Below are 27423 nucleotides of genomic sequence, written 5' to 3'. Positions count from 1 at the left end.
AAAATTATGGCTTCGATTCTCCTCGGTGGACATAGTAGATAGTCCGATGCGGCTAAATTATAAGTAATACACAAAAAGCACATAAATTTAAACTCTAAAATCAAAATACAAACAGAAACCTTCATGATAAGCAACTAACAAATTTATAATAAAAATCAAATGAACTTAAAGTAAAACTTTTATAGAATTATTATACAAATAATAATCAAAATAACTAAACATAAATATTTACACTAGAACTATATTGAGAGACTTGAAATCAAATAAACAGATATGTATAATTCCAATCATACACATATTTATACAATTCAACATGGTTGGATCTGCAGCTTCCTGATGATAATGGGCACTTGTTACAACCATTTCAATATAGCTCGACGCACACCATCTGCTTCCCTGACTGAGTGATAGAAACGTTGACGTTCAACTAGATTGTCATAGCTGATTTCTCCAGCCAAGCGGCGTTTTTCACCATAATATTCAGCTATTCTGATGATCTACTGAACAGTGGTAAATGCTTTGGAAATTCTCAGCAACAAATCCACTGACTGAAGCTGTCTGAAAACGGCAATTTACACAAGTTCAAATTCCAGTGCAAGATCAGATACATGTTATTAGTCTAAATTCAGACAAATTTGTCTGTTGTAGAAGATCGAATTATGTGTTCACACCCATAACAACTATGGCAAGCAATAGTCAAGCGACGTGTTTTCGGCTTTCGTGGGAACTCACACTTTATATCACTCATAGATCAGATAGCTGTGGCTGTGCTGCTATAAGCTCTTTCTACTAGACAGCTGGAACACTCATAAAACTATACAACAAATCTTCATTATTCTTCCAACTGTATGGTTGTCACAAAGACAGTGTCTAAACATAGTTGAAAGGAATAAGGAAACTGCAAATAATTTCAACATAATTACACGAGTCAAATAATGCCAACTATGTGTTTGACCACTAGCCTTTAATAAAATCTTCGTTTTCAGGAACGTTCTTCAACATACAAGTTGTATATTAGTATTTTTCAGAAATTACAAAGTTTTAACCACGAGGGTGTCACTTTTTGCAACCCCCCAGTACTCATATAGCCTGCTCTTTCGTATCTTAAAACTGCATGTTACAATGAGTCAGTGGGCCTGGCATGGCCAAGCGCGTAAGGCGTGCGACTCGTAATCCGAGGGTTGCGGGTTCGCGCCCGCGTCGCGCTAAACATGCTCGCCCTCCCAGCCGTGGGGGCATATAATGTTACGGTCAATCCCACTATTCGTTGGTAAAAGAGTAGCCCAAGAGTTGGCGGTGGGTGGTGATGACTAGCTGCCTTCCCTCTAGTCTTACACTGCTAAATTAGGGACGGCTAGCAAAGATAGCCCTCGAGTAGCTTTGTGCGAAATTCCAAAAAAACAAACAAACAAAACAAACAATGAGTCAGTTAATAAAACATTTAGCAAATCTGTTTGATTATTCAACATTTTCACTGAAATAATTCTATCGCAATCACATAAAACACCAGGTATATTACATGCACATATTTGTTATGATAGCTAAACTACAATCTGCGAATTTCATTTACCAGCGCTAATTTTATCTGCTTATGAATATTTCAACTCTTTATGACAAATAACAGGCGAACCTGTGTTACTTGAGCTATCACTCAAAATCTCGTCCTTTAAAACCTGTACAGCGGTAAGTATACGGATTTAGAACGCTAAAGTCGGGGGTTCGATTCTTCTCGGTGGACTCAGTAGATAGTCCAATGTGGCTTTGATATAAGAAAATACACATGCTTAGATGAAAACGTTTTCCTTTCGCTTAACCATAAAACGTTTTTAAACGTCTGTAATGAAAGTTCACCACCTGCTAAATATTTCAGTATCAAAATTGAAATATTTTATTTATACTATTAATGGAAATAATAGATGCCCTACATTTTCCAATAATAAATTACCTTCCTATTTATAAATTTGTAATGTCTCGAATAAATCTTTTGTCAATGTGCGTTTTTGTTTTGCACAACGCTCTTGTAGCTCATAGATCAAATATACTTTCCTGGTGAATCAATGAAAAAGTTTTGAATACAAGACATCACGAAATGTATTCAGTGGTTCATAAAGTATTGTTCATGTTGCTTCTTCAGTCTCTTGTGTCTTAAACAATTTACTGTTCTAATTTTCTGAGATTAAGAAGCCATCACTTGCTAACTATGAAGGCTGAGGAAACGTGCAGATAAGTTTTTGTTCTCATTAATCTCAAAATCAACAAATCACCATAGTTGGATAAGCAAGTGAAAATCGCACAATGTAAGTTTGTTGGAAGTACAAGATAACTTAGTTTAATTGGTATTATTTAGTTTATTTTGGAACTTAATATTTAATTATTTTTTTAATTTTTAAGACAGGAGTGTGGAAGATGGATTGTTTTAAAAGTGTTATTTTTGACAAAATGCGTTACGTAACTCTTTACAAGTCATACTTACTGTTTGAAATTACATTGTTGTCTAGGCAATATTGTTGAGATCACGTTACTCGAATCGTTACCTAAAAGTGATTATTGTTACCATACAACACTGCTCGCATATTTTAGAGAAACTTCGGTTGGTCAATGTAGACAACCAAACGAACACAAGTAAAATGATTGCTTATTTGTTTTTTAATTTCGCGCACAGCTACACGAGGGCTATCTGCGCTAGCCGTCCCTAATTTAGCAGTATAATGTTAGAGAGAAGGCAGCTAGTCATCACCACCTACCGCCAACTCTTGGGCTACTCTTTTACCAACGAATAGTGGGATTGACTGTGACATTATAACGCCCTCACGGATGAAAAATTTCTGATTACAAAGTGTTTTTATGGTTCTTTTACACTTAAGAGCTTGCAGTACATAAACACACTACTGACATCAAATATGCAACTAATTTTATTTTTATATATATTAATTGTAGCTAAGATTTTTATTTAATATTCTTCGAAACAAAAATATCAAACACAGAAATTTGTATCATGCACATCTATCAAGGTATACTTATGTGTAATTTGATTTACTTTGTTGTGAATTTCGCGCAATGTTATACCTGAGCTATCTGTACTAGCCCAACCAAATTTAGCAGTGTAAGACTAGAGATAAAGCAGTTACTCATTACCACTCATCGCCAACTCTTGAGCTACTCTTTTACCAACGAACAGTGGGAGTGACCGTCAGTTTATACCGTCCTCAGGCTGAAATGACGAGCATGTTCGGTGTGACAGGAATTCGAATCAGCGATCTCTAGATTGTATGTCCAACAACGTAGCCATCTGGCCATGCCAGGCCTCAAAAAATGAAAATTTCCATTAGAAAAACAAAGTAACTCCCCAACTAATTTTAAAAGTGTCAGCTTTTAGAACTTCACACTAATATCACATTTGTGAAGCTAGAATAAATGCTAATATAATTTTTCTTAAAGTAAAATGTTATTTGAACACTGCCCATTCTTATAAATATGCGAATATTTTATTTCTCATTGACATGCTGGCTAGGGCATTCGACTCACACTTAGGTGCTTCTTATCTTAAAACCGAATGTGGTCGTTTTTTCAGCCGCAGGAGCGTTATAATGGTATTATCTATTCCAGTATTTGATTAAAGTAGCCCATTAGTTCTTACGCTTCCAAATTAGAAACAGCAAATACAGATATCCGTGGAGCAGCTGGTTAACTAGTAAGTGATTAATCTCTCTATGTAAATTAATGTTAATCACTGAACTTTTTTTCTTGATATGTGAACCGTTCGAGCAAAAACGTATTGTGCTGGCTTAGCCACTAGTACTCACACCTGCTTTTGAATTATCGATGTTTGAAATAAAAACTTCCTTCACAAAAGCGTTTAAGCCTCTTAAGAAATTTCGAATAACAAAATACGCTTATATTTCTGCTCTTTAGTCAGTGATATTACTAAATACGGCAAATTAGGCAATACATTACAAACGTTCATGATTTATTCTGTATTTTCTAAAGTTTCACAATATTTGCAGATTCTAGCACAACGTTCAATTATATGATTTCCTTTGTAGAAAACGTTTACAAATTATTAATAAGATTAATTTCAAAGATATTTACTATAATTAACAGTCAATCGTATTAAACACATATTTCAAAAGTAAGGTTAAACATATATGTTTATATTCCAGAAGTGGGACTCAACCCCACGTATTTTTCTCAGACTTAATCTTAAGCCTGGCGCTTAAACCACTCAGCGGTCCTGAAATTCGCATAAAATTTTATTTGTAATTTTTATTGCGGCTTTAATAAAATTTAATATGCAATAATTGACATAATTTTGTTTCTTTCATTTCCTTCTCTTATGCTATAACAAATATGGTGTTCATTTTCATGTAGGCGATATTTATTTGGGAATTAAATATTTTTAAACTAAATACTTAGACTGTATCTCAGGACTTCTGTTATTGGTATTAATACTTTTACTGATAAAGCAGAGAACAACGTTTCGACCTTCTTACGTCATCTCTAGGTTAACAAAGAGGCACTTTGCAAGTGACCGTTGCTGGATACACGTCTTAGGGTTTGTTTGTTTTTGAATTTCGCACAAAGCTACTCGAGGGCTATCTGTGCTAGCCGTCCCTAATTTAGCGGTGTAAGACAAGAGGAAAGGCAGCTAGTCATCACCACCCATCGCCAACTCTTGGGCTACTCATTTACCAACGAATATTTTTCTACCAAGAAATCGTAATCATTTGTGATCCATATTAAGTGATTGAATATAAATATTTTTTCAGTTTTCATTTTTGTCTTACGAAAGGTGAGGCTTCGTACAACATGATTGTCGTTACAATTTTTCTTTCAACTTTTTTTTATTACTAGCATATAGTACACATTTTGAAAAATAATAGTAAGAATAAAACATTTTGATCAAGTGATTCAACGTGGTATTGATTTTAGAACAATGTAGCTAACATGAAATAATTTATAGGTGGGGCTCGAATTAGTATTTTTTAGCTAAAGAAATGTCAAAAGCATGCTACTATAACCACGGACACTTCCAAAATATATTAATTCAACGTAATCATCTAACGTGTTTCAGGTATATTTAATTTATATAATTTTTTAGGCTACATGAAGTATAAAGTGTCGTACTCGTAACGAAATTAAATTTCTTGTTTGGGTGTGTTTGGTTACTGACAAAATAATTTGATATGGTTGTGTATTCTTTTTTGCACAAGAGTAAAGAATTTCGAGGATGGTACTCAATGTCGTACCAAAAGAAATGAAACAATTTATTTTGTTGTTAAATTTCTATTCATAGTTTTATGATTATAGATTCTTAACAAGAAATTATACCATTGAAGTATTTAAGCATCTTAAGAAATTTTTTAACTAACTCCATACGCTTGCTGAATGAAAGAGAAACTTCTTTTGGAAATGTTAACTAGAAAGGTGGCATAATAAGGAAAGAAACATAAACATAGTCTGGATTTTTATTTTATTTTCAGAAACGTTATAAAGTAAACATTATTCTCTTGCATAGGTAATTTAATATATTCACACCATATCTCATAATTTTAAATCATTCATATCCACTAACGAGAAACTGCGTGTAGCGTATTTTATTTTATTCTGTAGGGTTTTGTACCATCACATGTACATTTTAAATTTTTGCTCGATAGAATTATTTTAAGAAAAGGTATTAAAATTGTAAATGTAATGCCAGGAGTAGGGTTCAAACCCACCTCTTCTTACGAAGACCCAATCTTAAGGCTGGCGCCTTAACCACTCGGCCATACTGGCGGTGAGATAACGTTTTTCTTAAAGGAAAATCGTCGCTATAACTTTATTATTTGGTCATGGCGATATTGTTTACAATTCGTAAAGCAAATTTTTATAATATTTATATTCCCTAGACGTTGTACTGATATTGTGTAATGTGTTTTATTATACTATCATCATGTGTATTGTTTATTTGTTCAGACACGATATCATCTAGGATATATACATCTTTACAACAAACACTTAGGCCAGTAGAGTGAAAATGGGAGATAAAACTGATGTTGAACTTGAATTATGCGACTTGCAAGCTGATCCATTTCTAGAAAAGTGACAAGGAAAAGGATCAGATTTCTTTAAACTACTTTCAGAATTCGATTTCGAAAGATGCGTGCTTTATAGAGAAAATTACATCAATCTTTGGTGCCAAAAAGGTATGTGAAAGTGTGTTCTCCACGATGAAATTCATTAAAAACCAAAATGGAAGTCGCCTCACGGATTCTTCTCTGCTTCACCTACTGAGATAAGCGTCGACAGAAATCCCTGTCGACGTACACGCTTTGCTCAGTGCTGCTTAGCGACCTCAAAGTTCACATTGAAAATTTTATGTCCTTACCACGTTAAATATCGTATATACGTTTGCTATTCTAGTTTCCTTAATATACATCATTTTGCACTAAATTTATTTATTACGTAATTGATCATGTTTAAAATACATTTTCCATTTATTTTTACAAGGAAATACATCTTTTTTCACAAATATGCCCGTCTAAATGTCATGTAACGTAAAGTAAGTCACATTCAGATTAATTCCTCCCCCAATCGTAACTCATTTTACCATCTTGAACGGACATAAATTAACCCTACCATGAATTTATATACTCTTTTTTTTAGAATTACGTAAGATACGAATAAGCCCAAATTTGACAAAAATATAATGCCGCCTGCCACTAAACTCGTGAATATAATTTTAGTCCTTGGGCACTCTTAAGTTGGAAATACTTGCTCCAGCTGGTAGTATTTTCTCTCCATCTACCAAGAAATCGTAATCATTTGTGATCCATACTAAGCGATTGAATATAAATATTTTTTCAGTTTTCATTTTTGTTTTACGATAGGTGAGGCTTCCTACAACATGATTGTCGTTACAATTTTTCTTTCAACTTTTTTTTATTACTAGCATATAGTACACATTTTGAAAAATAATAGTAAGAATAAAACATTTTGATCAAGTGATTCAACGTGGTATTGATTTTAGAACAATGTAGCTAACATGAAAAAACTTATAGGTGGGGCTCGAATTAGTATTTTTTAGCTAAAGAAATGTCAAAAGCATGCTACTATAACCACGGACACTTCCAAAATATATTAATTCAACGTAATCATCTAACGTGTTTCAGGTATATTTAATTTATATAATTTTTTAGGCTACATGAAGTATAAAGTGTCGTACTCGTAACGAAATTAAATTTCTTGTTTGGGTGTGTTTGGTTACTGACAAAATAATTTGATATGGTAGTGTATTCTTTTTTGCACAAGAGTAAAGAATTTCGAGGATGGCACTCAATGTCGTACCAAAAGAAATGAAACAATTTATTTTGTTGTTAATTTTCTATTCATAGTTTTATGATTATAGTTTCTTAACTAGAAATTATACCATTGAAGTAGTTAAGCATCTTAAGAAATTGTTAACTAACTCCATACGCTTGCTGAATGAAAGAGAAACTTCTTTTGAAAATGTTAACTAGAAAGGTGGCATAATAAGGAAAGAAACATAAACATAGTCTGGATTTTTATTTTATTTTCAGAAACGTTATAAAGTAAACATTATTCTCTTGCATAGGTAATTTAATATATTCACACCATATCTCATAATTTTAAATCACTCATATCCACTTACGAGAAACTGCGTGAAGCGTATTTTATTTTATTTTGTAGGGTTTTGTACTATAACATGTACATTTTTAATTTTTGCTCGATGTAATTATTTTAAGAAAAGGTATTAAAATTGTAAATGTAATGTCAGAAGTGGGGTTCCAACCCACGTCTTCTTACGAAGACCAGATCTTAAGTCTGGCGCCTTAACCACTCGGCCATCCTGGCGATGAGATGGCGTTTTTCTTAAAGAAAAATCGTCGCTATAACTTTATTATTTGGTCATGGCGATATTGTTTACAATTCGTAAAGCAAATTTTTATAATATTTATATTCCCTAGACGTTGTACTGATATTGTGTAATGTGTTTTATTATACTATCATCATGTGTATTGTTTATTTGTTCAGACACGATATCATCTAGGATATATACATCTTTACAACAAACACTTAGGCCAGTGGAGTGAAAATGGGAGATAAAACTAATGTTCAACTTGAATTATGCCAGATGCAAGCTGAACCATTTCTAGAAAAGTGACAAGGAAAAGGAGCAGATTTCTTTAAACTTCTTTCAGAATTCGATTTCGAAAGATGCGTGCTTTATACAGAAAATTACATCAATCTTTGGTGCCAATAAGGTATATGAAAGTGTGTCCTCCACGATGAAATTCATTAAAAACCACAATGGAAGTCGCCTCACGGATTCTTCTCTGCTTCACCTCCTGAGATAAGCGTCGACAGAAATCCCTGTCGACGTACACGCTTTGCTCAGTGCTGCTGAGCGACCTCAAAGTTCACATTGAAAATTTTATGTCCTTACCACGTTAAATATCGTATATACGTTTGCTATTCTAGTTTCCTTAATATACATCATTTTGCACTAAATTTATTTATTACGTAATTGATCATGTTTAAAATACATTTTCCATTTATTTTTACAATGAAATACATCTTTTTTCACAAATATGCCCGTCTAAATATCATGTAACGTAAAGTAAGTCACATTCAGATTAATTCCTCCCCCAATCGTAACTCATTTTACCATCTTGAACGGACATAAATTAACCCTACCATGGATTTATATACTGTTTTTTTTTAGAATTACGTAAGATACGAATAAGCCCAAATTTGACAAAAATATAATGTGTGCAGCCACTGAACTCGTGAATATAATTATAGTCCTTGGGCACTCTTAAGTTGGAAATACTTGCTCCAGCTGGTAGTATTTTCTCTCCATCTACCAAGAAATGGTAATCTTTTGTGATCCATATTAAGAGATTGAATATAAATATTTTTCAGTTTTCATTTTGTCTTACGAAAGGTAAGGCTTCGTACAACATGATGGTCGTTACAATTTTTCTTTCAACTTTTATTTATTACTAGCATATAGTACACATTTTGAAAAATAATAAGAAGAATAAACCATTTTGATCAAGTGATTCAACGTGGTATTGATTTTAGAACAATGTAACTAACATGTAATAATTTATAGGTGGGGCTAGAATTAGTATTTTTTAGCTAACGAAATGTCAAAAGCATGCTACTATAACCACGGACAATACCAAAATATACTAATTCGACGTAATCATCTAACGTGTTTCAGGTATATTTAATTTATATAATTTTTTAGGCTACATGAAGTATAAAGTGTCGTACTCGTAACGAAATTAAATTTCTTGTTTGGGTGTGTTTGGTTACTGGCAAAATAATTTGATATGGTAGTGTATTCTTTTTTTGCACAAGAGTAAAGAATTTCGAGGATGGCACTCAATGTCGTACCAAAAGAAATGAAACAATTTATTTTGTTGTTAATTTTCTATTCATAGTTTTATGATTATAGATTCTTAACTAGAAATTATACCATTGAAGTATTTAAGCATCTTAAGAAATTTTTAACTAACTCTATACGCTTGCTGAATGAAAGAGAAACTACTTTTGAGAATGTTAACTAGAAATGTGGCATAATAAGGAAAGAAACATAAACATCGTCTGGGTTTCCTTTTATTTTCAGAAACGTTAAAAGTAAACATTATTATCTTGCATAGGTAATTTAATATATTCACACCATATCTCATAATTTTAAATCACTCATATCCACTTACGAGAAACTGCGAGAAGCGTATTTTATTTTATTCCGTAGGGTTTTGTACCATCACATGTACATTTTTAATTTTTGCTCGATATAATTATTTTAAGAAAAGGGATTAAAATTGTAAATGTAATGCCAGGAGTGGGGTTCGAACCCACGTCTTCTTACGAAGACCAGATCTTAAGTCTGGCGCCTTAACCACTCGGCCATCCTGGCGGTGTGATGTCGTTTTTCTTAAAGGAAAATCGTCGCTATAACTTTATTATTTGGTCATGGCGATATTGTTTACAATTCGTATAGCAAATGTTTATGATATTTATATTGCTTAAACGTTGTACTGATATCGTGTAATGTGTTTTATTATACTATCATCATGTGTATTGTTTATTTGTTCAGACACGATATCATCTAGGATATATACATCTTTACAACAAACACTTAGGCCAGTGGAGTGAAAATGGGAGATAAAACTAATGTTCAACTTGAATTATGCCAGATGCAAGCTGATCCATTTCTAGAAAAGTGACAAGGAAAAGGAGCAGATTTCTTTAAACTTCTTTCAGAATTCGATTTCGAAAGATGCGTGCTTTATACAGAAAATTACATCAATCTTTGGTGCCAATAAGGTATATGAAAGTGTGTCCTCCACGATGAAATTCATTAAAAACCACAATGGAAGTCGCTTCACGGATTCTTCTCTGCTCACCTCCTGAGACTAGCGTCGACAGAATTCCCTGTCGACGTACACGCTTTGCTAAGTGCTGCTGAGCGACCTCAAAGTTCACATTGAAAATTTTATGTCCTTACCACGTTAAATATCGTATATACGTTTGCTATTCTAGTTTCCTTAATATACATCATTTTGCACTAAATTTATTTATTACGTAATTGATCATGTTTAAAATACATTTTCCATTTATTTTTACAATGAAATACATCTTTTTTCACAAATATGCCCGTCTAAATATCATGTAACGTAAAGTAAGTCACATTCAGATTAATTCCTCCCCCAATCGTAACTCATTTTACCATCTTGAACGGACATAAATTAACCCTACCATGGATTTATATACTGTTTTTTTTAGAATTACGTAAGATACGAATAAGCCCAAATTTGACAAAAATATAATGTGTGCAGCCACTGAACTCGTGAATATAATTATAGTCCTTGGGCACTCTTAAGTTGGAAATACTTGCTCCAGCTGGTAGTATTTTCTCTCCATCTACCAAGAAATGGTAATCTTTTGTGATCCATATTAAGAGATTGAATATAAATATTTTTCAGTTTTCATTTTGTCTTACGAAAGGTAAGGCTTCGTACAACATGATGGTCGTTACAATTTTTCTTTCAACTTTTATTTATTACTAGCATATAGTACACATTTTGAAAAATAATAAGAAGAATAAACCATTTTGATCAAGTGATTCAACGTGGTATTGATTTTAGAACAATGTAAATAACATGTAATAATTTATAGGTGGGGCTAGAATTAGTATTTTTTAGCTAACGAAATGTCAAAAGCATGCTACTATAACCACGGACAATACCACAATATACTAATTCGACGTAATCATCTAACGTGTTTCAGGTATATTTAATTTATATAATTTTTTAGGCTACATGAAGTATAAAGTGTCGTACTGGTATCGAAATTAAATTTCTTGTTTGGGTGTGTTTGGTTACTGGCAAAATAATTTGATATGGTAGTGTATTCTTTTTTGCACAAGAGTAAAGAATTTCGAGGATGGCACTCAATGTCGTACCAAAAGAAATGAAACAATTTATTTTGTTGTTAATTTTCTATTCATAGTTTTATGATTATAGATTCTTAACTAGAAATTATACCATTGAAGTATTTAAGCATCTTAAGAAATTTTTAACTAACTCTATACGCTTGCTGAATGAAAGAGAAACTACTTTTGAGAATGTTAACTAGAAATGTGGCATAATAAGGAAAGAAACATAAACATCGTCTGGAGTTTCCTTTTATTTTCAGAAACGTTAAAAAGTAAACATTATTATCTTGCATAGGTAATTTAATATATTCACACCATATCTCATAATTTTAAATCACTCATATCCACTTACGAGAAACTGCGAGAAGCGTATTTTATTTTATTCCGTAGGGTTTTGTACCATCACATGTACATTTTTAATTTTTGCTCGATATAATTATTTTAAGAAAAGGGATTAAAATTGTAAATGTAATGCCAGGAGTGGGGTTCAAACCCACGTCTTTTTACGAAGACCAGATCTTAAATGTGGCGCCTTAACCACTCGGCCATCCTGGCGGTGTGATGTCGTTTTTCTTAAAGGAAAATCGTCGCTATAACTTTATTATTTGGTCATGGCGATATTGTTTACAATTCGTATAGCAAATGTTTATGATATTTATATTGCTTAAACGTTGTACTGATATCGTGTAATGTGTTTTATTATACTATCATCATGTGTATTGTTTATTTGTTCAGACACGATATCATCTAGGATATATACATCTTTACAACAAACACTTAGGCCAGTGGAGTGAAAATGGGAGATAAAACTAATGTTCAACTTGAATTATGCCAGATGCAAGCTGATCCATTTCTAGAAAAGTGACAAGGAAAAGGAGCAGATTTCTTTAAACTTCTTTCAGAATTCGATTTCGAAAGATGCGTGCTTTATACAGAAAATTACATCAATCTTTGGTGCCAATAAGGTATATGAAAGTGTGTCCTCCACGATGAAATTCATTAAAAAACCACAATGGAAGTCGCTTCACGGATTCTTCTCTGCTCACCTCCTGAGACTAGCGTCGACAGAATTCCCTGTCGACGTACACGCTTTGCTAAGTGCTGCTGAGCGACCTCAAAGTTCACATTGAAAATTTTATGTCCTTACCACGTTAAATATCGTATATACGTTTGCTATTCTAGTTTCCTTAATATACATCATTTTGCACTAAATTTATTTATTACGTAATTGATCATGTTTAAAATACATTTTCCATTTATTTTTACAATGAAATACATCTTTTTTCACAAATATGCCCGTCTAAATATCATGTAACGTAAAGTAAGTCACATTCAGATTAATTCCTCCCCCAATCGTAACTCATTTTACCATCTTGAACGGACATAAATTAACCCCACCATGGATTTATATACTGTTTTTTTAGAATTACGTAAGATACTAATAAGCCCAAATTTGACAAAAATATAATGTGTGCAGCCACTGAACTCGTGAATATAATTATAGTCCTTGGGCACTCTTAAGTTGGAAATACTTGCTCCAGCTGGTAGTATTTTCTCTCCATCTACCAAGAAATGGTAATCTTTTGTGATCCATATTAAGAGATTGAATATAAATATTTTTCAGTTTTCATTTTTTGTCTTACGAAAGGTAAGGCTTCGTACAACATGATGGTCGTTACAATTTTTCTTTCAACTTTTATTTATTACTAGCATATAGTACACATTTTGAAAAATAATAAGAAGAATAAACCATTTTGATCAAGTGATTCAACGTGGTATTGATTTTAGAACAATGTAACTAACATGTAATAATTTATAGGTGGGGCTAGAATTAGTATTTTTTAGCTAACGAAATGTCAAAAGCATGCTACTATAACCACGGACAATACCACAATATACTAATTCGACGTAATCATCTAACGTGTTTCAGGTATATTTAATTTATATAATTTTTTAGGCTACATGAAGTATAAAGTGTCGTACTGGTATCGAAATTAAATTTCTTGTTTGGGTGTGTTTGGTTACTGGCAAAATAATTTGATATGGTAGTGTATTCTTTTTTGCACAAGAGTAAAGAATTTCGAGGATGGCACTCAATGTCGTACCAAAAGAAATGAAACAATTTATTTTGTTGTTAATTTTCTATTCATAGTTTTATGATTATAGATTCTTAACTAGAAATTATACCATTGAAGTATTTAAGCATCTTAAGAAATTTTTAACTAACTCTATACGCTTGCTGAATGAAAGAGAAACTACTTTTGAGAATGTTAACTAGAAATGTGGCATAATAAGGAAAGAAACATAAACATCGTCTGGAGTTTCCTTTTATTTTCAGAAACGTTAAAAAGTAAACATTATTATCTTGCATAGGTAATTTAATATATTCACACCATATCTCATAATTTTAAATCACTCATATCCACTTACGAGAAACTGCGAGAAGCGTATTTTATTTTATTCCGCAGGGTTTTGTAACATCACATGTACATTTTTAATTTTTGCTCGATATAATTATTTTAAGAAAAGGGATTAAAATTGTAAATGTAATGCCAGGAGTGGGGTTCGAACCCACGTCTTCTTACGAAGACCAGATCTTAAGTCTGGCGCCTTAACCACTCGGCCATCCTGGCGGTGTGATGTCGTTTTTCTTAAAGGAAAATCGTCGCTATAACTTTATTATTTGGTCATGGCGATATTGTTTACAATTCGTATAGCAAATGTTTATGATATTTATATTGCTTAAACGTTGTACTGATATCGTGTAATGTGTTTTATTATACTATCATCATGTGTATTGTTTATTTGTTCAGACACGATATCATCTAGGATATATACATCTTTACAACAAACACTTAGGCCAGTGGAGTGAAAATGGGAGACAAAACTAATTTTCAACTTGAATTATGCCAGATGCAAGCTGATCCATTTCTAGAAAAGTGACAAGGAAAAGGAGCAGATTTCTTTAAACTTCTTTCAGAATTCGATTTCGAAAGATGCGTGCTTTATACAGAAAATTACATCAATCTTTGGTGCCAATAAGGTATATGAAAGTGTGTCCTCCACGATGAAATTCATTAAAAAAACCACAATGGAAGTCGCTTCACGGATTCTTCTCTGCTCACCTCCTGAGACTAGCGTCGACAGAATTCCCTGTCGACGTACACGCTTTGCTAAGTGCTGCTGAGCGACCTCAAAGTTCACATTGAAAATTTTATGTCCTTACCACGTTAAATATCGTATATACGTTTGCTATTCTAGTTTCCTTAATATACATCATTTTGCACTAAATTTATTTATTACGTAATTGATCATGTTTAAAATACATTTTCCATTTATTTTTACAATGAAATACATCTTTTTTCACAAATATGCCCGTCTAAATATCATGTAACGTAAAGTAAGTCACATTCAGATTAATTCCTCCCCCAATCGTAACTCATTTTACCATCTTGAACGGACATAAATTAACCCCACCATGGATTTATATACTGTTTTTTTAGAATTACGTAAGATACTAATAAGCCCAAATTTGACAAAAATATAATGTGTGCAGCCACTGAACTCGTGAATATAATTATAGTCCTTGGGCACTCTTAAGTTGGAAATACTTGCTCCAGCTGGTAGTATTTTCTCTCCATCTACCAAGAAATGGTAATCTTTTGTGATCCATATTAAGAGATTGAATATAAATATTTTTCAGTTTTCATTTTTGTCTTACGAAAGGTAAGGCTTCGTACAACATGATGGTCGTTACAATTTTTCTTTCAACTTTTATTTATTACTAGCATATAGTACACATTTTGAAAAATAATAAGAAGAATAAACCATTTTGATCAAGTGATTCAACGTGGTATTGATTTTAGAACAATGTAACTAACATGTAATAATTTATAGGTGGGGCTAGAATTAGTATTTTTTTAGCTAACGAAATGTCAAAAGCATGCTACTATAACCACGGACAATACCACAATATACTAATTCGACGTAATCATCTAACGTGTTTCAGGTATATTTAATTTATATAATTTTTTAGGCTACATGAAGTATAAAGTGTCGTACTGGTATCGAAATTAAATTTCTTGTTTGGGTGTGTTTGGTTACTGGCAAAATAATTTGATATGGTAGTGTATTCTTTTTTTGCACAAGAGTAAAGAATTTCGAGGATGGCACTCAATGTCGTACCAAAAGAAATGAAACAATTTATTTTGTTGTTAATTTTCTATTCATAGTTTTATGATTATAGATTCTTAACTAGAAATTATACCATTGAAGTATTTAAGCATCTTAAAAATTTTTTAACTAACTCTATACGCTTGCTGAATGAAAGAGAAACTACTTTTGAGAATGTTAACTAGAAATGTGGCATAATAAGGAAAGAAACATAAACATCGTCTGGAGTTTCCTTTTATTTTCAGAAACGTTAAAAAGTAAACATTATTATCTTGCATAGGTAATTTAATATATTCACACCATATCTCATAATTTTAAATCACTCATATCCACTTACGAGAAACTGCGAGAAGCGTATTTTATTTTATTCCGTAGGGTTTTGTACCATCACATGTACATTTTTAATTTTTGCTCGATATAATTATTTTAAGAAAAGGGATTAAAATTGTAAATGTAATGCCAGGAGTGGGGTTCGAACCCACGTCTTCTTACGAAGACCAGATCTTAAGTCTGGCGCCTTAACCACTCGGCCATCCTGGCGGTGTGATGTCGTTTTTCTTAAAGGAAAATCGTCGCTATAACTTTATTATTTGGTCATGGCGATATTGTTTACAATTCGTATAGCAAATGTTTATGATATTTATATTGCTTAAACGTTGTACTGATATCGTGTAATGTGTTTTATTATACTATCATCATGTGTATTGTTTATTTGTTCAGACACGATATCATCTAGGATATATACATCTTTACAACAAACACTTAGGCCAGTGGAGTGAAAATGGGAGACAAAACTAATTTTCAACTTGAATTATGCCAGATGCAAGCTGATCCATTTCTAGAAAAGTGACAAGGAAAAGGAGCAGATTTCTTTAAACTTCTTTCAGAATTCGATTTCGAAAGATGCGTGCTTTATACAGAAAATTACATCAATCTTTGGTGCCAATAAGGTATATGAAAGTGTGTCCTCCACGATGAAATTCATTAAAAAACCACAATGGAAGTCGCTTCACGGATTCTTCTCTGCTCACCTCCTGAGACTAGCGTCGACAGAATTCCCTGTCGACGTACACGCTTTGCTAAGTGCTGCTGAGCGACCTCAAAGTTCACATTGAAAATTTTATGTCCTTACCACGTTAAATATCGTATATACGTTTGCTATTCTAGTTTCCTTAATATACATCATTTTGCACTAAATTTATTTATTACGTAATTGATCATGTTTAAAATACATTTTCCATTTATTTCTACAATGAAATACATCTTTTTTCACAAATATGCCCGTCTAAATATCATGTAACGTAAAGTAAGTCACATTCAGATTAATTCCTCCCCCAATCGTAACTCATTTTACCATCTTGAACGGACATAAATTAACCCCACCATGGATTTATATACTGTTTTTTTAGAATTACGTAAGATACGAATAAGCCCAAATTTGACAAAAATATAATGTGTGCAGCCACTAAACTCGTGAATATAATTATAGTCCTTGGGCACTCTTAAGTTGGAAATACTTGCTCCAGCTGGTAGTATTTTCTCTCCATCTACCAAGAAATGGTAATCTTTTGTGATCCATATTAAGAGATTGAATATAAATATTTTTCAGTTTTCATTTTTGTCTTACGAAAGGTAAGGCTTCGTACAACATGATGGTCGTTACAATTTTTCTTTCAACTTTTATTTATTACTAGCATATAGTACACATTTTGAAAAATAATAAGAAGAATAAACCATTTTGATCAAGTGATTCAACGTGGTATTGATTTTAGAACAATGTAATTAACATGTAATAATTTATAGGTGGGGCTAGAATTAGTATTTTTTAGCTAACGAAATGTCAAAAGCATGCTACTATAACCACGGACAATACCACAATATACTAATTCGACGTAATCATCTAACGTGTTTCAGGTATAATTAATTTATATAATTTTTTAGGCTACATGAAGTATAAAGTGTCGTACTGGTATCGAAATTAAATTTCTTGTTTGGGTGTGTTTGGTTACTGGCAAAATAATTTGATATGGTAGTGTATTCTTTTTTGCACAAGAGTAAAGAATTTCGAGGATGGCACTCAATGTCGTACCAAAAGAAATGAAACAATTTATTTTGTTGTTAATTTTCTATTCATAGTTTTATGATTATAGATTCTTAACTAGAAATTATACCATTGAAGTATTTAAGCATCTTAAGAAATTTTAACTAACTCTATACGCTTGCTGAATGAAAGAGAAACTTCTTTTGAGAATGTTAACTAGAAATGTGGCATAATAAGGAAAGAAACATAAACATCGTCTGGAGTTTCCTTTTATTTTCAGAAACGTTAAAAAGTAAACATTATTATCTTGCATAGGTAATTTAATATATTCACACCATATCTCATAATTTTAAATCACTCATATCCACTTACGAGAAACTGCGAGAAGCGTATTTTATTTTATTCCGTAGGGTTTTGTACCATCACATGTACATTTTTAATTTTTGCTCGATATAATTATTTTAAGAAAAGGGATTAAAATTGTAAATGTAATGCCAGGAGTGGGGTTCGAACCCACGTCTTCTTACGAAGACCAGATCTTAAGTCTGGCGCCTTAACCACTCGGCCATCCTGGCGGTGTGATGTCGTTTTTCTTAAAGGAAAATCGTCGCTATAACTTTATTATTTGGTCATGGCGATATTGTTTACAATTCGTATAGCAAATGTTTATGATATTTATATTGCTTAAACGTTGTACTGATATCGTGTAATGTGTTTTATTATACTATCATCATGTGTATTGTTTATTTGTTCAGACACGATATCATCTAGGATATATACATCTTTACAACAAACACTTAGGCCAGTGGAGTGAAAATGGGAGATAAAACTAATGTTCAACTTGAATTATGCCAGATGCAAGCTGATCCATTTCTAGAAAAGTGACAAGGAAAAGGAGCAGATTTCTTTAAACTTCTTTCAGAATTCGATTTCGAAAGATGCGTGCTTTATACAGAAAATTACATCAATCTTTGGTGCCAATAAGGTATATGAAAGTGTGTCCTCCACGATGAAATTCATTAAAAAACCACAATGGAAGTCGCTTCACGGATTCTTCTCTGCTCACCTCCTGAGACTAGCGTCGACAGAAATCCCTGTCGACGTACACGCTTTGCTCAGTGCTGCTTAGCGACCTCAAAGTTCACATTGAAAATTTTATGTCCTTACCACGTTAAATATCGTATATACGTTTGCTATTCTAGTTTCCTTAATATACATCATTTTGCACTAAATTTATTTATTACGTAATTGATCATGTTTAAAATACATTTTCCATTTATTTTTACAATGAAATACATTTTTTTTCACAAATATGCCCGTCTAGATATCATGTAACGTAAAGTAAGTCACATTCAGATTAATTCCTCCCCCAATCGTAACTCATTTTACCATCTTGAACGGACATAAATTAACCCCACCATGGATTTATATACTGTTTTTTTAGAATTACGTAAGATACTAATAAGCCCAAATTTGACAAAAATATAATGTGTTCAGCCACTAAAATAGTGAATATAATTATAGTCCTTGGGCACTCTTAAGTTGGAAATACTTGCTCCAGCTGGTAGTATTTTCTCTCCATCTACCAAGAAATGGTAATCTTTTGTGATCCATATTAAGAGATTGAATATAAATATTTTTCAGTTTTCATTTTTGTCTTACGAAAGGTAAGGCTTCGTACAACATGATGGTCGTTACAATTTTTCTTTCAACTTTTATTTATTACTAGCATATAGTACACATTTTGAAAAATAATAAGAAGAATAAACCATTTTGATCAAGTGATTCAACGTGGTATTGATTTTAGAACAATGTAACTAACATGTAATAATTTATAGGTGGGGCTAGAATTAGTATTTTTTAGCTAACGAAATGTCAAAAGCATGCTACTATAACCACGGACAATACCACAATATACTAATTCGACGTAATCATCTAACGTGTTTCAGGTATATTTAATTTATATAATTTTTTAGGCTACATGAAGTATAAAGTGTCGTACTGGTATCGAAATTAAATTTCTTGTTTGGGTGTGTTTGGTTACTGGCAAAATAATTTGATATGGTAGTGTATTCTTTTTTGCACAAGAGTAAAGAATTTCGAGGATGGCACTCAATGTCGTACCAAAAGAAATGAAACAATTTATTTTGTTGTTAATTTTCTATTCATAGTTTTATGATTATAGATTCTTAACTAGAAATTATACCATTGAAGTATTTAAGCATCTTAAGAAATTTTTAACTAACTCTATACGCTTGCTGAATGAAAGAGAAACTTCTTTTGAGAATGTTAACTAGAAATGTGGCATAATAAGGAAAGAAACATAAACATCGTCTGGAGTTTCCTTTTATTTTCAGAAACGTTAAAAAGTAAACATTATTATCTTGCATAGGTAATTTAATATATTCACACCATATCTCATAATTTTAAATCACTCATATCCACTTACGAGAAACTGCGAGAAGCGTATTTTATTTTATTCCGTAGGGTTTTGTACCATCACATGTACATTTTAATTTTTGCTCGATATAATTATTTTAAGAAAAGGGATTAAAATTGTAAATGTAATGCCAGGAGTGGGGTTCGAACCCACGTCTTCTTACGAAGACCAGATCTTAAGTCTGGCGCCTTAACCACTCGGCCATCCTGGCGGTGTGATGTCGTTTTTCTTAAAGGAAAATCGTCGCTATAACTTTATTATTTGGTCATGGCGATATTGTTTACAATTCGTATAGCAAATGTTTATGATATTTATATTGCTTAAACGTTGTACTGATATCGTGTAATGTGTTTTATTATACTATCATCATGTGTATTGTTTATTTGTTCAGACACGATATCATCTAGGATATATACATCTTTACAACAAACACTTAGGCCAGTGGAGTGAAAATGGGAGATAAAACTAATGTTCAACTTGAATTATGCCAGATGCAAGCTGATCCATTTCTAGAAAAGTGACAAGGAAAAGGAGCAGATTTCTTTAAACTTCTTTCAGAATTCGATTTCGAAAGATGCGTGCTTTATACAGAAAATTACATCAATCTTTGGTGCCAATAAGGTATATGAAAGTGTGTCCTCCACGATGAAATTCATTAAAAAACCACAATGGAAGTCGCTTCACGGATTCTTCTCTGCTCACCTCCTGAGACTAGCGTCGACAGAAATCCCTGTCGACGTACACGCTTTGCTCAGTGCTGCTTAGCGACCTCAAAGTTCACATTGAAAATTTTATGTCCTTACCACGTTAAATATCGTATATACGTTTGCTATTCTAGTTTCCTTAATATACATCATTTTGCACTAAATTTATTTATTACGTAATTGATCATGTTTAAAATACATTTTCCATTTATTTTTACAAGGAAATACATCTTTTTTCACAAATATGCCCGTCTAAATGTCATGTAACGTAAAGTAAGTCACATTCAGATTAATTCCTCCCCCAATCGTAACTCATTTTACCATCTTGAACGGACATAAATTAACCCTACCATGAATTTATATACTTTTTTTTAGAATTACGTAAGATACTAATAAGCCCAAATTTGACAAAAATATAATGTGTGCAGCCACTGAACTCGTGAATATAATTATAGTCCTTGGGCACTCTTAAGTTGGAAATACTTGCTCCAGCTGGTAGTATTTTCTCTCCATCTACCAAGAAATGGTAATCTTTTGTGATCCATATTAAGAGATTGAATATAAATATTTTTCAGTTTTCATTTTTGTCTTACGAAAGGTAAGGCTTCGTACAACATGATGGTCGTTACAATTTTTCTTTCAACTTTTATTTATTACTAGCATATAGTACACATTTTGAAAAATAATAAGAAGAATAAACCATTTTGATCAAGTGATTCAACGTGGTATTGATTTTAGAACAATGTAAATAACATGTAATAATTTATAGGTGGGGCTAGAATTAGTATTTTTTAGCTAACGAAATGTCAAAAGCATGCTACTATAACCACGGACAATACCACAATATACTAATTCGACGTAATCATCTAACGTGTTTCAGGTATATTTAATTTATATAATTTTTTAGGCTACATGAAGTATAAAGTGTCGTACTCGTAACGAAATTAAATTTCTTGTTTGGGTGTGTTTGGTTACTCGCAAAATAATTTGATATGGTAGTGTATTCTTTTTTGCACAAGAGTAAAGAATTTCGAGGATGGCACTCAATGTCGTACCAAAAGAAATGAAACAATTTATTTTGTTGTTAATTTTCTACTCATAGTTTTATGATTATAGATTCTTAACTAGAAATTATACTATTGAAGCATTTAAGGATGTTAAGAAATTTTTAACTAACTCCATACGCTTGCTGAATGAAAGAGAAACTTCTTTTGAGAATGTTAACTAGAAATGTGGCATAATAAGGAAAGAAACATAAACATCGTCTGGAGTTTCCTTTTATTTTCAGAAACGTTAAAAGTAAACATTATTATCTTGCATAGGTAATTTAATATATTCACACCATATCTCATAATTTTAAATCACTCATATCCACTTACGAGAAACTGCGAGAAGCGTATTTTATTTTATTCCGTAGGGTTTTGTACCATCACATGTACATTTTAATTTTGCTCGATATAATTATTTTAAGAAAAGGGATTAAAATTGTAAATGTAATGCCAGGAGTGGGGTTCGAACCCACGTCTTCTTACGAAGACCAGATCTTAAGTCTGGCGCCTTAACCACTCGGCCATCCTGGCGGTGTGATGTCGTTTTTCTTAAAGGAAAATCGTCGCTATAACTTTATTATTTGGTCATGGCGATATTGTTTACAATTCGTATAGCAAATGTTTATGATATTTATATTGCTTAAACGTTGTACTGATATCGTGTAATGTGTTTTATTATACTATCATCATGTGTATTGTTTATTTGTTCAGACACGATATCATCTAGGATATATACATCTTTACAACAAACACTTAGGCCAGTGGAGTGAAAATGGGAGATAAAACTAATGTTCAACTTGAATTATGCCAGATGCAAGCTGATCCATTTCTAGAAAAGTGACAAGGAAAAGGAGCAGATTTCTTTAAACTTCTTTCAGAATTCGATTTCGAAAGATGCGTGCTTTATACAGAAAATTACATCAATCTTTGGTGCCAATAAGGTATATGAAAGTGTGTCCTCCACGATGAAATTCATTAAAAAACCACAATGGAAGTCGCTTCACGGATTCTTCTCTGCTCACCTCCTGAGACTAGCGTCGACAGAATTCCCTGTCGACGTACACGCTTTGCTAAGTGCTGCTGAGCGACCTCAAAGTTCACATTGAAAATTTTATGTCCTTACCACGTTAAATATCGTATATACGTTTGCTATTCTAGTTTCCTTAATATACATCATTTTGCACTAAATTTATTTATTACGTAATTGATCATGTTTAAAATACATTTTCCATTTATTTTTACAAGGAAATACATCTTTTTTCACAAATATGCCCGTCTAAATGTCATGTAACGTAAAGTAAGTCACATTCAGATTAATTCCTCCCCCCAATCGTAACTCATTTTACCATCTTGAACGGACATAAATTAACCCTACCATGAATTTATATACTTTTTTTTTAGAATTACGTAAGATACGAATAAGCCCAAATTTGACAAAAATATAATGTGTGCAGCCACTAAACTCGTGAATATAATTATAGTCCTTGGGCACTCTTAAGTTGGAAATACTTGCTCCAGCTGGTAGTATTTTCTCTCCATCTACCAAGAAATGGTAATCTTTTGTGATCCATATTAAGAGATTGAATATAAATATTTTTCAGTTTTCATTTTTGTCTTACGAAAGGTAAGGCTTCGTACAACATGATGGTCGTTACAATTTTTCTTTCAACTTTTATTTATTACTAGCATATAGTACACATTTTGAAAAATAATAAGAAGAATAAACCATTTTGATCAAGTGATTCAACGTGGTATTGATTTTAGAACAATGTAACTAACATGTAATAATTTATAGGTGGGGCTAGAATTAGTATTTTTTAGCTAACGAAATGTCAAAAGCATGCTACTATAACCACGGACAATACCAAAATATACTAATTCGACGTAATCATCTAACGTGTTTCAGGTATATTTAATTTATATAATTTTTTAGGCTACATGAAGTATAAAGTGTCGTACTCGTAACGAAATTAAATTTCTTGTTTGGGTGTGTTTGGTTACTGGCAAAATAATTTGATATGGTAGTGTATTCTTTTTTGCACAAGAGTAAAGAATTTCGAGGATGGCACTCAATGTCGTACCAAAAGAAATGAAACAATTTATTTTGTTGTTAATTTTCTATTCATAGTTTTATGATTATAGATTCTTAACTAGAAATTATACCATTGAAGTATTTAAGCATCTTAAGAAATTGTTTAACTAACTCTATACGCTTGCTGAATGAAAGAGAAACTTCTTTTGAGAATGTTAACTAGAAATGTGGCATAATAAGGAAAGAAACATAAACATCGTCTGGAGTTTCCTTTTATTTTCAGAAACGTTATAAAGTAAACATTATTATCTTGCATAGGTAATTTAATATATTCACACCATATCTCATAATTTTAAATCACTCATATCCACTTACGAGAAACTGCGAGAAGCGTATTTTATTTTATTCCGTAGGGTTTTGTACCATCACATGTACATTTTTAATTTTTGCTCGATATAATTATTTTAAGAAAAGGGATTAAAATTGTAAATGTAATGCCAGGAGTGGGGTTCGAACCCACGTCTTCTTACGAAGACCAGATCTTAAGTCTGGCGCCTTAACCACTCGGCCATCCTGGCGGTGTGATGTCGTTTTTCTTAAAGGAAAATCGTCGCTATAACTTTATTATTTGGTCATGGCGATATTGTTTACAATTCGTATAGCAAATGTTTATGATATTTATATTGCTTAAACGTTGTACTGATATCGTGTAATGTGTTTTATTATACTATCATCATGTGTATTGTTTATTTGTTCAGACACGATATCATCTAGGATATATACATCTTTACAACAAACACTTAGGCCAGTGGAGAGTGAAAATGGGAGATAAAACTAATGTTCAACTTGAATTATGCCAGATGCAAGCTGATCCATTTCTAGAAAAGTGACAAGGAAAAGGAGCAGATTTCTTTAAACTTCTTTCAGAATTCGATTTCGAAAGATGCGTGCTTTATACAGAAAATTACATCAATCTTTGGTGCCAATAAGGTATATGAAAGTGTGTCCTCCACGATGAAATTCATTAAAAACCACAATGGAAGTCGCCTCACGGATTCTTCTCTGCTCACCTCCTGAGACTAGCGTCGACAGAATTCCCTGTCGACGTACACGCTTTGCTCAGTGCTGCTGAGCGACCTCAAAGTTCACATTGAAAATTTTATGTCCTTACCACGTTAAATATCGTATATACGTTTGCTATTCTAGTTTCCTTAATATACATCATTTTGCACTAAATTTATTTATTACGTAATTGATCATGTTTAAAATACATTTTCCATTTATTTTTACAATGAAATACATCTTTTTTCACAAATATGCCCGTCTAAATATCATGTAACGTAAAGTAAGTCACATTCAGATTAATTCCTCCCCCAATCGTAACTCATTTTACCATCTTGAACGGACATAAATTAACCCTACCATGAATTTATATACTCTTTTTTTTAGAATTACGTAAGATACGAATAAGCCCAAATTTGACAAAAATATAATGTGTGCAGCCACTGAACTCGTGAATATAATTATAGTCCTTGGGCACTCTTAAGTTGGAAATACTTGCTCCAGCTGGTAGTATTTTCTCTCCATCTACCAAGAAATGGTAATCTTTTGTGATCCATATTAAGAGATTGAATATAAATATTTTTCAGTTTTCATTTTTGTCTTACGAAAGGTAAGGCTTCGTACAACATGATGGTCGTTACAATTTTTCTTTCAACTTTTATTTATTACTAGCATATAGTACACATTTTGAAAAATAATAAGAAGAATAAACCATTTTGATCAAGTGATTCAACGTGGTATTGATTTTAGAACAATGTAACTAACATGTAATAATTTATAGGTGGGGCTAGAATTAGTATTTTTTAGCTAACGAAATGTCAAAAGCATGCTACTATAACCACGGACAATACCAAAATATACTAATTCGACGTAATCATCTAACGTGTTTCAGGTATATTTAATTTATATAATTTTTTAGGCTACATGAAGTATAAAGTGTCGTACTCGTAACGAAATTAAATTTCTTGTTTGGGTGTGTTTGGTTACTGGCAAAATAATTTGATATGGTAGTGTATTCTTTTTTGCACAAGAGTAAAGAATTTCGAGGATGGCACTCAATGTCGTACCAAAAGAAATGAAACAATTTATTTTGTTGTTAATTTTCTATTCATAGTTTTATGATTATAGATTCTTAACTAGAAATTATACCATTGAAGTATTTAAGCATCTTAAGAAATTTTTAACTAACTCTATACGCTTGCTGAATGAAAGAGAAACTTCTTTTGAGAATGTTAACTAGAAATGTGGCATAATAAGGAAAGAAACATAAACATCGTCTGGAGTTTCCTTTTATTTTCAGAAACGTTAAAAGTAAACATTATTATCTTGCATAGGTAATTTAATATATTCACACCATATCTCATAATTTTAAATCACTCATATCCACTTACGAGAAACTGCGAGAAGCGTATTTTATTTTATTCCGTAGGGTTTTGTACCATCACATGTACATTTTTAATTTTTGCTCGATATAATTATTTTAAGAAAAGGGATTAAAATTGTAAATGTAATGCCAGGAGTGGGGTTCGAACCCACGTCTTCTTACGAAGACCAGATCTTAAGTCTGGCGCCTTAACCACTCGGCCATCCTGGCGGTGTGATGTCGTTTTTCTTAAAGGAAAATCGTCGCTATAACTTTATTATTTGGTCATGGCGATATTGTTTACAATTCGTATAGCAAATGTTTATGATATTTATATTGCTTAAACGTTGTACTGATATCGTGTAATGTGTTTTATTATACTATCATCATGTGTATTGTTTATTTGTTCAGACACGATATCATCTAGGATATATACATCTTTACAACAAACACTTAGGCCAGTGGAGTGAAAATGGGAGATAAAACTAATGTTCAACTTGAATTATGCCAGATGCAAGCTGATCCATTTCTAGAAAAGTGACAAGGAAAAGGATCAGATTTCTTTAAACTTCTTTCAGAATTCGATTTCGAAAGATGCGTGCTTTATACAGAAAATTACATCAATCTTTGGTGCCAATAAGGTATGTGAAAGTGTGTCCTCCACGATGAAATTCATTAAAACCACAATGGAAGTCGCCTCACGGATGCTTCTCTGCTTCACCTCCTGAGACAAGCGTCGACAGAAATCCCTGTCGACGTACACGCTTTGCTCAGTGCTGCTGAGCGACCTCAAAGTTCACATTGAAAATTTTATGTCCTTACCACGTTAAATATCGTATATACGTTTGCTATTCTAGTTTCCTTAATATACATCATTTTGCACTAAATTTATTTATTACGTAATTGATCATGTTTAAAATACATTTTCCATTTATTTTTACAATGAAATACATCTTTTTTCACAAAAATGCCCGTCTAAATGTCATGTAACGTAAAGTAAGTCACATTCAGATTAATTCCTCCCCCAATCGTAACTCATTTTACCATCTTGAACGGACATAAATTAACCCTACCATGAATTTATATACTTTTTTTTTAGAATTACGT

At 32.3% G+C, this 27423-nt stretch overlaps 10 non-coding genes across 10 annotated transcripts; all 10 read right to left on the bottom strand.

Annotated features, from left to right (window-relative positions):
- Positions 1–7771: 7771 nt before the first annotated feature.
- On the bottom strand, positions 7772–7854 carry TRNAL-UAA (transfer RNA leucine (anticodon UAA)). The gene has a single exon. It is a non-coding gene; the product is annotated as a tRNA-Leu (tRNA).
- A 1994-nt stretch (positions 7855–9848) lies between these two features.
- TRNAL-UAA (transfer RNA leucine (anticodon UAA)) lies at positions 9849–9931 on the bottom strand. Its single transcript has one exon. It is a non-coding gene; the product is annotated as a tRNA-Leu (tRNA).
- Positions 9932–11924: 1993 nt separating this feature from the next.
- TRNAL-UAA (transfer RNA leucine (anticodon UAA)) lies at positions 11925–12007 on the bottom strand. Its single transcript has one exon. It is a non-coding gene; the product is annotated as a tRNA-Leu (tRNA).
- A 1995-nt stretch (positions 12008–14002) lies between these two features.
- TRNAL-UAA (transfer RNA leucine (anticodon UAA)) lies at positions 14003–14085 on the bottom strand. The gene has a single exon. It is a non-coding gene; the product is annotated as a tRNA-Leu (tRNA).
- Positions 14086–16082: 1997 nt separating this feature from the next.
- On the bottom strand, positions 16083–16165 carry TRNAL-UAA (transfer RNA leucine (anticodon UAA)). Its single transcript has one exon. It is a non-coding gene; the product is annotated as a tRNA-Leu (tRNA).
- Positions 16166–18158: 1993 nt separating this feature from the next.
- TRNAL-UAA (transfer RNA leucine (anticodon UAA)) lies at positions 18159–18241 on the bottom strand. Its single transcript has one exon. It is a non-coding gene; the product is annotated as a tRNA-Leu (tRNA).
- Positions 18242–20234: 1993 nt separating this feature from the next.
- TRNAL-UAA (transfer RNA leucine (anticodon UAA)) lies at positions 20235–20317 on the bottom strand. The gene has a single exon. It is a non-coding gene; the product is annotated as a tRNA-Leu (tRNA).
- A 1990-nt stretch (positions 20318–22307) lies between these two features.
- On the bottom strand, positions 22308–22390 carry TRNAL-UAA (transfer RNA leucine (anticodon UAA)). The gene has a single exon. It is a non-coding gene; the product is annotated as a tRNA-Leu (tRNA).
- A 1996-nt stretch (positions 22391–24386) lies between these two features.
- Positions 24387–24469, bottom strand: TRNAL-UAA (transfer RNA leucine (anticodon UAA)). The gene has a single exon. It is a non-coding gene; the product is annotated as a tRNA-Leu (tRNA).
- A 1995-nt stretch (positions 24470–26464) lies between these two features.
- Positions 26465–26547, bottom strand: TRNAL-UAA (transfer RNA leucine (anticodon UAA)). The gene has a single exon. It is a non-coding gene; the product is annotated as a tRNA-Leu (tRNA).
- Positions 26548–27423: the final 876 nt, after the last annotated feature.

The sequence above is a fragment of the Tachypleus tridentatus genome, chromosome 1 (assembly GCF_004210375.1).
Source record: "Tachypleus tridentatus isolate NWPU-2018 chromosome 1, ASM421037v1, whole genome shotgun sequence".
In the NCBI taxonomy this organism is placed as follows: Eukaryota; Metazoa; Arthropoda; class Merostomata; order Xiphosura; family Limulidae; genus Tachypleus; species Tachypleus tridentatus.
This window is presented reverse-complemented; position numbering and strand designations above follow the sequence as displayed.